The 7,483-nt window shown below is 43.2% G+C and overlaps 1 pseudogene; it reads left to right on the top strand.

The window, feature by feature from the left end:
* Window positions 1-1,705: 1,705 nt before the first annotated feature.
* Window positions 1,706-7,251, top strand: LOC127690786 (BTB/POZ domain-containing protein 6-like; annotated as a pseudogene).
* The last annotated feature ends 232 nt before the right edge of the window (window positions 7,252-7,483 follow it).

The following is a 7,483-nucleotide window of genomic DNA, read 5'->3' as shown; positions in this document are numbered from 1 at the left end:
GGGTCAGCATCTTATACTTACATCAACCCATGCAGTTGAGATTCTTCTCAAAGGAACACAAGAACCCTGGCTGTTCATTGCATGTGTGAAACAATAGAAGGTCCTGGAGTCTTGTTTCGAAAAACCCACTGTCATCAATCCAGCTACCATCTTGCCAGATGATGACCCACAGAAGTTCATCAAGAATTGTATGAGGAAACAAACAAGATGAAAAGCATCAGTCTAGATCTAAGAGACACAACTGCATCACATAAAAGATTCTGATGCAATGCTCTACATGGATGGGAACATCTTCATTAAATGTGGAACCATGTACACAGGTCTTCAGCAGTTATTGAAAGTGAAATGATTTGGACCCAAGACTTATATTCCAAATGCATAGTGAAAAAGAAGACCTGTTATTGCATACCACAAGTCACTATGCTTCAGTTACTGCACAGGTGAATGCTATAATCTACAGAGAAGAAGGGCTCATCACTTCTAGCAGAAAGCACAATGGAAACGAAGAGGAATTCTTGACTCTACTGGAAACTACTTGCATTCCTCCACAAGCTTCTTGGTTCCAATGCTGAAGACATCAACGTAATGACTCCCTTGACACCAGAGGTAACCAGCTCACTGACTTAGCTGTCCAACAATTGGACCAAAGAACAGTGGGTTCACTGACATTCTGGTGACATATTGTGACCCACTGTTGCCTGAGACTCCAGAGTGTAACTGAGATGTAAAAATAGTCAATGGGTAGTTGAACCCAAAGGATGCTGTTGGACACTGGAGAGAAGGATCACTCTGCTAGAAAACATTGGCGGGACTCTGGTAACTAACCTTCACCAGGCTATCTGACTGGGGTCCACAATAGTTTCACAGATGCTCAGAACAAAGTATGTTATATCTAGACTTCTCATCCTGGCCTGATTTCTTTACACAGTATGTCAGATTTATAGTAAAAAAATGTAAAGAGAGATACTTCTCCCAGAATTGGGTACATATGAGGGGCCAGAGATGAAGTTAAATGTAGGAAATTGACTTCACTGATATATGGCCTGGCAGCAGAGGATACTTTCTCTGGTTGACTAAAAGTTCTATCCACTAGTCTGAAAATGCTCAAAACCAATTTTAGGTACAGGAACCACAATTTTACCACTCCCTTGGCATTCTGTCAGACAACAGTTGATGTTTCATAGCCCAAACTTGTCAATTACCAGTGAATAACTTATAAATAGATGGAACCTTCATTGTGCACACAGATATCAGATTCCTGTTCCCAGGCAAATAAAGAAAAGTTCATGAGTGGAAAAACTATAATCTCTCTGGAGAGTTCAGAGAAGGGTGGATGGACTTCCTTCTTACTTGGGACCCATTATATCCAATACATGGAGGAATTCATCCCTACAGTATTTGTTTGGAATGCCTCTCCCATTCCTTCCCAGGCTCAGAGATCATCAGTTAGCCAATCTCTATTTCTTGTTCATCTTCAAGGCCCTCCAGTTCTCCATAAAGTCTATTAATCTGACTATCTGAGAGGTAGACTGGACTTCTGACTTCCCCAACATCTCCACAGACACGTTTGAACATTGTTGCAGTGATTGTACATGGCTGGAGGTGGTAGTCAAAGACAACACAATCAATATGGAAAGGACTTACATGATTATCCACACCTGAAATTTGTAGAATGAAATGAAGCAAACACATTTAAGAGGAGTAGATGGCAGGTAATGCACACACTTAGGGCTTAAATCAACTAAAATGAAACAAAAAGGAAGATACCAAGGAAAAATACACAAACAACAACAACAAAAAAAGCATGGTTCTTTCAGAGAAAAAAAATCAATAAGATAGAAAAACCCTTAGCCAAAGTAACTAAAGGACACAGCGACAGTTCTCAAATTAACACAATCAGAAGGGAGACATAACTGCAGAAACTGAGGAAAATAAAAACATAGCTGGATGGGCTGAACTGAGCCCCCTGTTGCCAGGCTGTGGGCTTTCTGGTGGGGTGGGCAGAGGTTGGTGCCAGTGGGAGGGCATCCCTTGCAGCAGAGCTGACCTGGCCCCATGCTGCTGCTGGTGTCCTGCCTGTATGGACTGGGGCACAGTTCCTAACCTCCCTGCTGGTGCTCACAGAGTCCTTTCCCAGGTCCATCTTGGGGGGAATGCACAGGGCACAACACAGACCTGTGAGGGGCTGGCCTCTGCAGGAGGGAAGATGGCTGTGGAACTGTACCTGCCTGTCAGTGTGTCCACAGCTACTGCTACCCACATCTCCAACAGCAATGTGACTAGCATGGCTGAGAGCAGGAAGGTCTCTGCTACTACCCTGGCCTGACACCCGCCCTGCTGCTGCCCTTGTTAGACCACAACACTGAGAGTCCCAATTGGCAGTCCTTCCATCCTATGCTGCACTAGAGTATGTCTTGGCTGTCTGCAGCTCAGTCTTCTATGACTTGTTCTATGGGATCTTGCAGAAGTCAAGTCAGAATTCAACAATCATGGTGTGGAGCCTGCTGCTTTCTTGGTTTTGCTAAAGCAAATGTACAGCAATGACATTGATCTAGAGGCAGACACAGTGCTTGCCAATTTGTATGCTGGTAAGAAGTCCATTGTGACTGCCCTAGCCAAGTCTACATCAACTTTCTGGAAATAAATCTGGAAGCCAAGAATACTTGTGTCCTGCTGTCTCAGAGAAGACGATTTGAGGATCCTGAACTGACCTAGAAATCCTGGGAAGTCATTGATGCACAGGCTGAAATGGCCCTGAGGTCTGAATGCTTTGGTGAAATTGACAGTCAGACACTGGAGATCATTGTGACCAGGGATGCCCTCAATACCAAGGAGTCTGTGGTCTTTGAGGCTGACTTGAACTGGGCTGAGGCAGAATGTAAGAGACAGGGCCTCCAAGTCACTCCCCACAAGAGGCATGTTTTGGAAAGAGCCTCTACCTGGTTCAAATTCTAACTATGACCATAGAGGATCTTGCCAATAGTGCTGCTCAGTCAGATATTTAAGTCCTTAGAAGAGACCTACAACATCTTCTTTGGTACACTGCAGCCAAAAAGCCCCTCCTTGAATTCACCCTGACCAAGAGGAAGGGCCCTGCTCCAGAGGTGACAACACTTCTGGTCTTCTGGCTACCACAGTAAACAGTGGAGGTACTATGGGGGATGTGACAGCATCCAGTCTGCAGTGAACAGCCTGGTGTTCATTGCTGGGCCAAGATGGCGTTCCACAGGTGGAAGGCATACTTGGATTCAAGGTAGTCCTAAATCCCTGCCCAATGATACCCTAGCTTCAGGACCCTTGGCCTCCCATTCAAGACAAAGATTGCTACCAAGTCACTTAAAATAGTTCCAAAATATTTAAGTGAATTTTCATAATAAAGATTTCACAGAACAAGAAAAAACATGGCTTGTCTCATAAGAAAAGCCTATGCTCAACAAATCTGGAAAATCTAGATGAAATGGATGATTCTGATTTATTTAACTATTTTTTAACTGTATGAGTGCTCTGCTGTATATACACCCACATGCCACAAGAGGGCATCAGATCCCCTTATAGGTGGTTGTGAGCCACCATGAGGTTGCTGGGGTTGAACTGTGGAGCTTTGGAAGAGCAGCCAAGGGAGATGGCTCTGAACTGCTAAGCCATCTCTCCAGCTCACTACCACATACCAAAGTTAAATCAAGATGAGGTAAACTTTCTAAACAGTCCCATAACCCGTTTGGAAATAGCAGTTACTAATAAACCTCCTAACCAAAAAGCCAGACAACAAATGAGATCATTGAGTCTCTAATCTGGAATGAGTCTGCACAAATCATGTTAGAGACTTTAAAGACAGGTGTTTTTGATCCAACCCTATCACTTCCAGATGCCTCCAAGCCTTGTTATCTATAGATCAATGAAACAAAAGTTACTGCAAAGGGCATGGAACTACACATATTAGGTCCATAGAATCACAGTGTAATAGATCTATCCAGTGTATTGAATTCTTTATCCCCAGGCTGGTCCACATGTGTAAGAGCTGTGGTGGGTATGAGTATTCTAGTGAAAGAAGCATAAAAGTTAACTCTGGGTCAGCATTTGATACTTACATCACCCCATGCAGTTGAGGTCCTTCTCAAAGGAACACCAGAACCCTGGATGTTCAATGCATGTGTGAAACAATAGCAGGTCCTGCACTGAACCATCCTGGAATCTGGTTTGAAAAACCCACTCTCATCAATACTGCTATCATCTTGCCAGATGATGACCACAGAAGTTCATCAATAATAGCATGAGGAAACAAACCTGATGAAAGAGATCAGTCTAAACCTAATGAACACTACTACAACCCCTGAAAGATTCTGATGAAATGCTCTACATGGATAGGGACATCTTCATTAAACATGGAACCAGGTACACTGGGCTTCAGCAGTTATGGTAACTGAAGTAAATGCTTTGGACCCAAGACTTATACACCAAATGAATGTTGAAAAAAAAGACCCATTATCACATACTAGGAAAGTCACTATGCATAAGTTACTGCACATGTGAATGTTATGATCTACAGAGGAGGGCTCATCACTGCTGGGAGAATGGCTTATGCTCTAAGAGCAAGATTCGACAAATGGGACCTCATAAAACTTCAAAGCTTCTGTAAGGCAAAGGACACAGTCGATAGGACAAAACGGCAACCAGCAAATCGGGAAAAGATGTTTACTAACCCTACATCTGATAGAGGGCTAATATCCAACATATACAAAGAACTCAAGAAATTAGTCTCTAGAGAATCAAATAACTCTATTAAAAGTGGGGTACAGAGCTATACAGGGAATTCTCAACTGAGGAAACAAAAATGGCTCTAAAGCTCCTAAAGAAATGTTCAGCATCCTTAGTTATCAGGGAAATACAAATCAAAACAATACTCAGATTCTACCTTACACCAGTCAGAATGACGAAGATGAAGGACTCAGGGGACAGCAGATGCTGTAAAGGATGTGGGGAAAGAGGAACACTTCTCCATTATTGGTGGCATTGCAAGCTGGTAAAACCACTCTGGAAAACAGGTTGGCAATTCCTCAGAAAATTAGAAATAGTACTACCTGTGGATCCAGCTATACCACTCCTGGACATATACCCAGAAGGTACTCCTACATGTAATAAGGACACATGCACCACTAAGTTCATAGCTGCCTTATTTATAATAGCCAGAAGATGGAAAGAAACAAGATGTCCCTAAACAGAGGAATGGATACAGATACTGTGGTATATATACACAATGGGGTACTATTCAGCTATTAAAAACAATGAATTCATAAAAATCTTAGGCAAATGGATGGAACTAGAAAGTGCCATCCTGACCAAGGCAACACAGTCACATAAGAATGCACATGGTACACACTCACTAATAAGCAGATGCTAGTCCAAAAGCTCAAAATAAACAATTTACAATACACGCAGCACAGGAAGCTCAAGAAGAAGGAGGACTTAAGTGAGGGTGCTATGGTTCCTCTGAGAAAGGGAACATAATACTCACAGGAGCAATAAGGGAGGCAATGTGTGGAGCAGAGTCTGAACTAAAGCCCCCCCCCCCCCAGAGACTGCCCTACCTGGGTATTCATCCTATAAACAGTCACCAAACCCTGACACTACGACAAGAAGCATGTACCAAAAGGAGCATGTCATGACCATCTACGGGGGGGGGGGGGCGCTGCCAGAGCCCTACAAATAGAGACAGAAACTAGCAACGAACTATTGCACTGGGTATGGGGTCCCCAAGAGAGGATCTGAAGGATGGTCCAGAGGAGCTGAAGGGGTTTACAGCCCCATGGGAAGAACAATGACTTCAGATACCAGGATAGCCAAAGACTTCCAGGGACTGAACCATGAACAAAGGGGTACACATGGTTCCAGCCAAAAATGTGGTAGAGGAATGCCTTCTTGGGCATCAGTGGGAAGAGTGGTCTTCGGTCAGGTAAAGGCTCAATAGAGGCCCCAATAAAGGGAAACAGATGGGATGGGGAGGTGGGAGTGTGTTGGGTAGAGGGGCATATACATGGAGGCAGGGGGTGGGAAGAGGGGTTGGGAATCTTCGGGTAGGTGGGCTTTTGTGAGGGGGGAAATTTGGAACGGTTTTACCATTGGCAATGTAAATGAAGAAGATACTCAATTTAAAAAAAAAAAAAAAGAAAAAAAGAAAAAAACAAAGAGGAATTCCTGTATCTCCCAGGAACTATTTGCCTTCTTCCATGAATTTCTTGATTTAAATGCTGGGGACATAATCTTAATGACTCCCTTGAGCTCAGAAGTAACCAGGGCACTGACTAGCCTGCCCAAAATTTGAGCCAAACAACACTGTGGTCTACTAACATTCTGGTAACATATTGTGACCCGCTGCCCCCTGAGACTCCATAGTATAACCAAGGGGAAATAGGGGATGTAAAAATATTCAAAGGGTAGCTGAACCCAAAGGATGGTGGTGGACACTGAGGGCAGGATCACTCTACCAGAAAATATTGGCGAAGCTCTGGTAACTAACCTTCACCAGGCTACATGACTGGGGTCCATAATACTTTCTGAGTTGCTCAGAACAAAGAATGTTATAACTAGACTTGACCTCCAAGTCAGATTTATCTAAGCATTATGCCAGATTTAGAGTAAAATAAATGTAAACAGAGATACTTCTCTCAGAAGTGGGCACATATGAGGGGCCAAAACTATGGTCAGTTGTGGAAACCTGACTTCACTAATATCTGGCCTGCTAGGGGAGGATATGAGTACACATCTGTTTTTAATGACACCCTCTCTGGGTGGGTAGAAGTTTTATGCTCTAATCTGAAAATGCAAAAAGAGTAGCTCAAAAGCTCTTCCAGGTACTCGACCAATAATTTTACCACACCCTTGGAATCGTGTCAGAAAATGGCAGAATATTCCCAGTAAAAACTTGTCAATATACAGTGAATGACTTCTGAATAGATGGGAACCTTCATTGTACATTTAGTTCTCAGAGCTCTGGCCCAGTGCAAATAAATAAACGTCTATTAATAGAAACACTACAAAACTCTCAGGAGAGTTCAGGAATGGGGGAGGGGCCTGCTTCTTACCTTGGGTCTATTGTACCCAATATAGGGAAGGATTCAGCCCTATAATATTTGCTTGGAATGACTCTCCCATTTCTTCCCAGGCTCAGAGAGCATCATTTAGCCAAACTCTTAACTATTTCTGTTTCATTATCCAGGTACTCCAATTCTCTATGAAGGCTATTTATCTGACTAGCCAAGATACAGACTAGTCTTCCAACTTCCCCAACATCTCCCCAGATACCTCTGAACCTTGCTGTAGTCATATTATATAGCTGCAGGTAGTAGTCAAAGACAACACAATTTGTTAAGGATGAAAAGGAACATTTACATGATCCTTTTACTCTTGAATCTGAGAGGTAAGGTGACATTTTACCATGCATTCAGCACACTCAGGTCACGAAGGTGGAAGCCACAGATGACAATGG

This window comes from Apodemus sylvaticus, chromosome 8, assembly GCF_947179515.1.
Source record: "Apodemus sylvaticus chromosome 8, mApoSyl1.1, whole genome shotgun sequence".
Classification (NCBI taxonomy): Eukaryota; Metazoa; Chordata; class Mammalia; order Rodentia; family Muridae; genus Apodemus; species Apodemus sylvaticus.
This window is presented reverse-complemented; position numbering and strand designations above follow the sequence as displayed.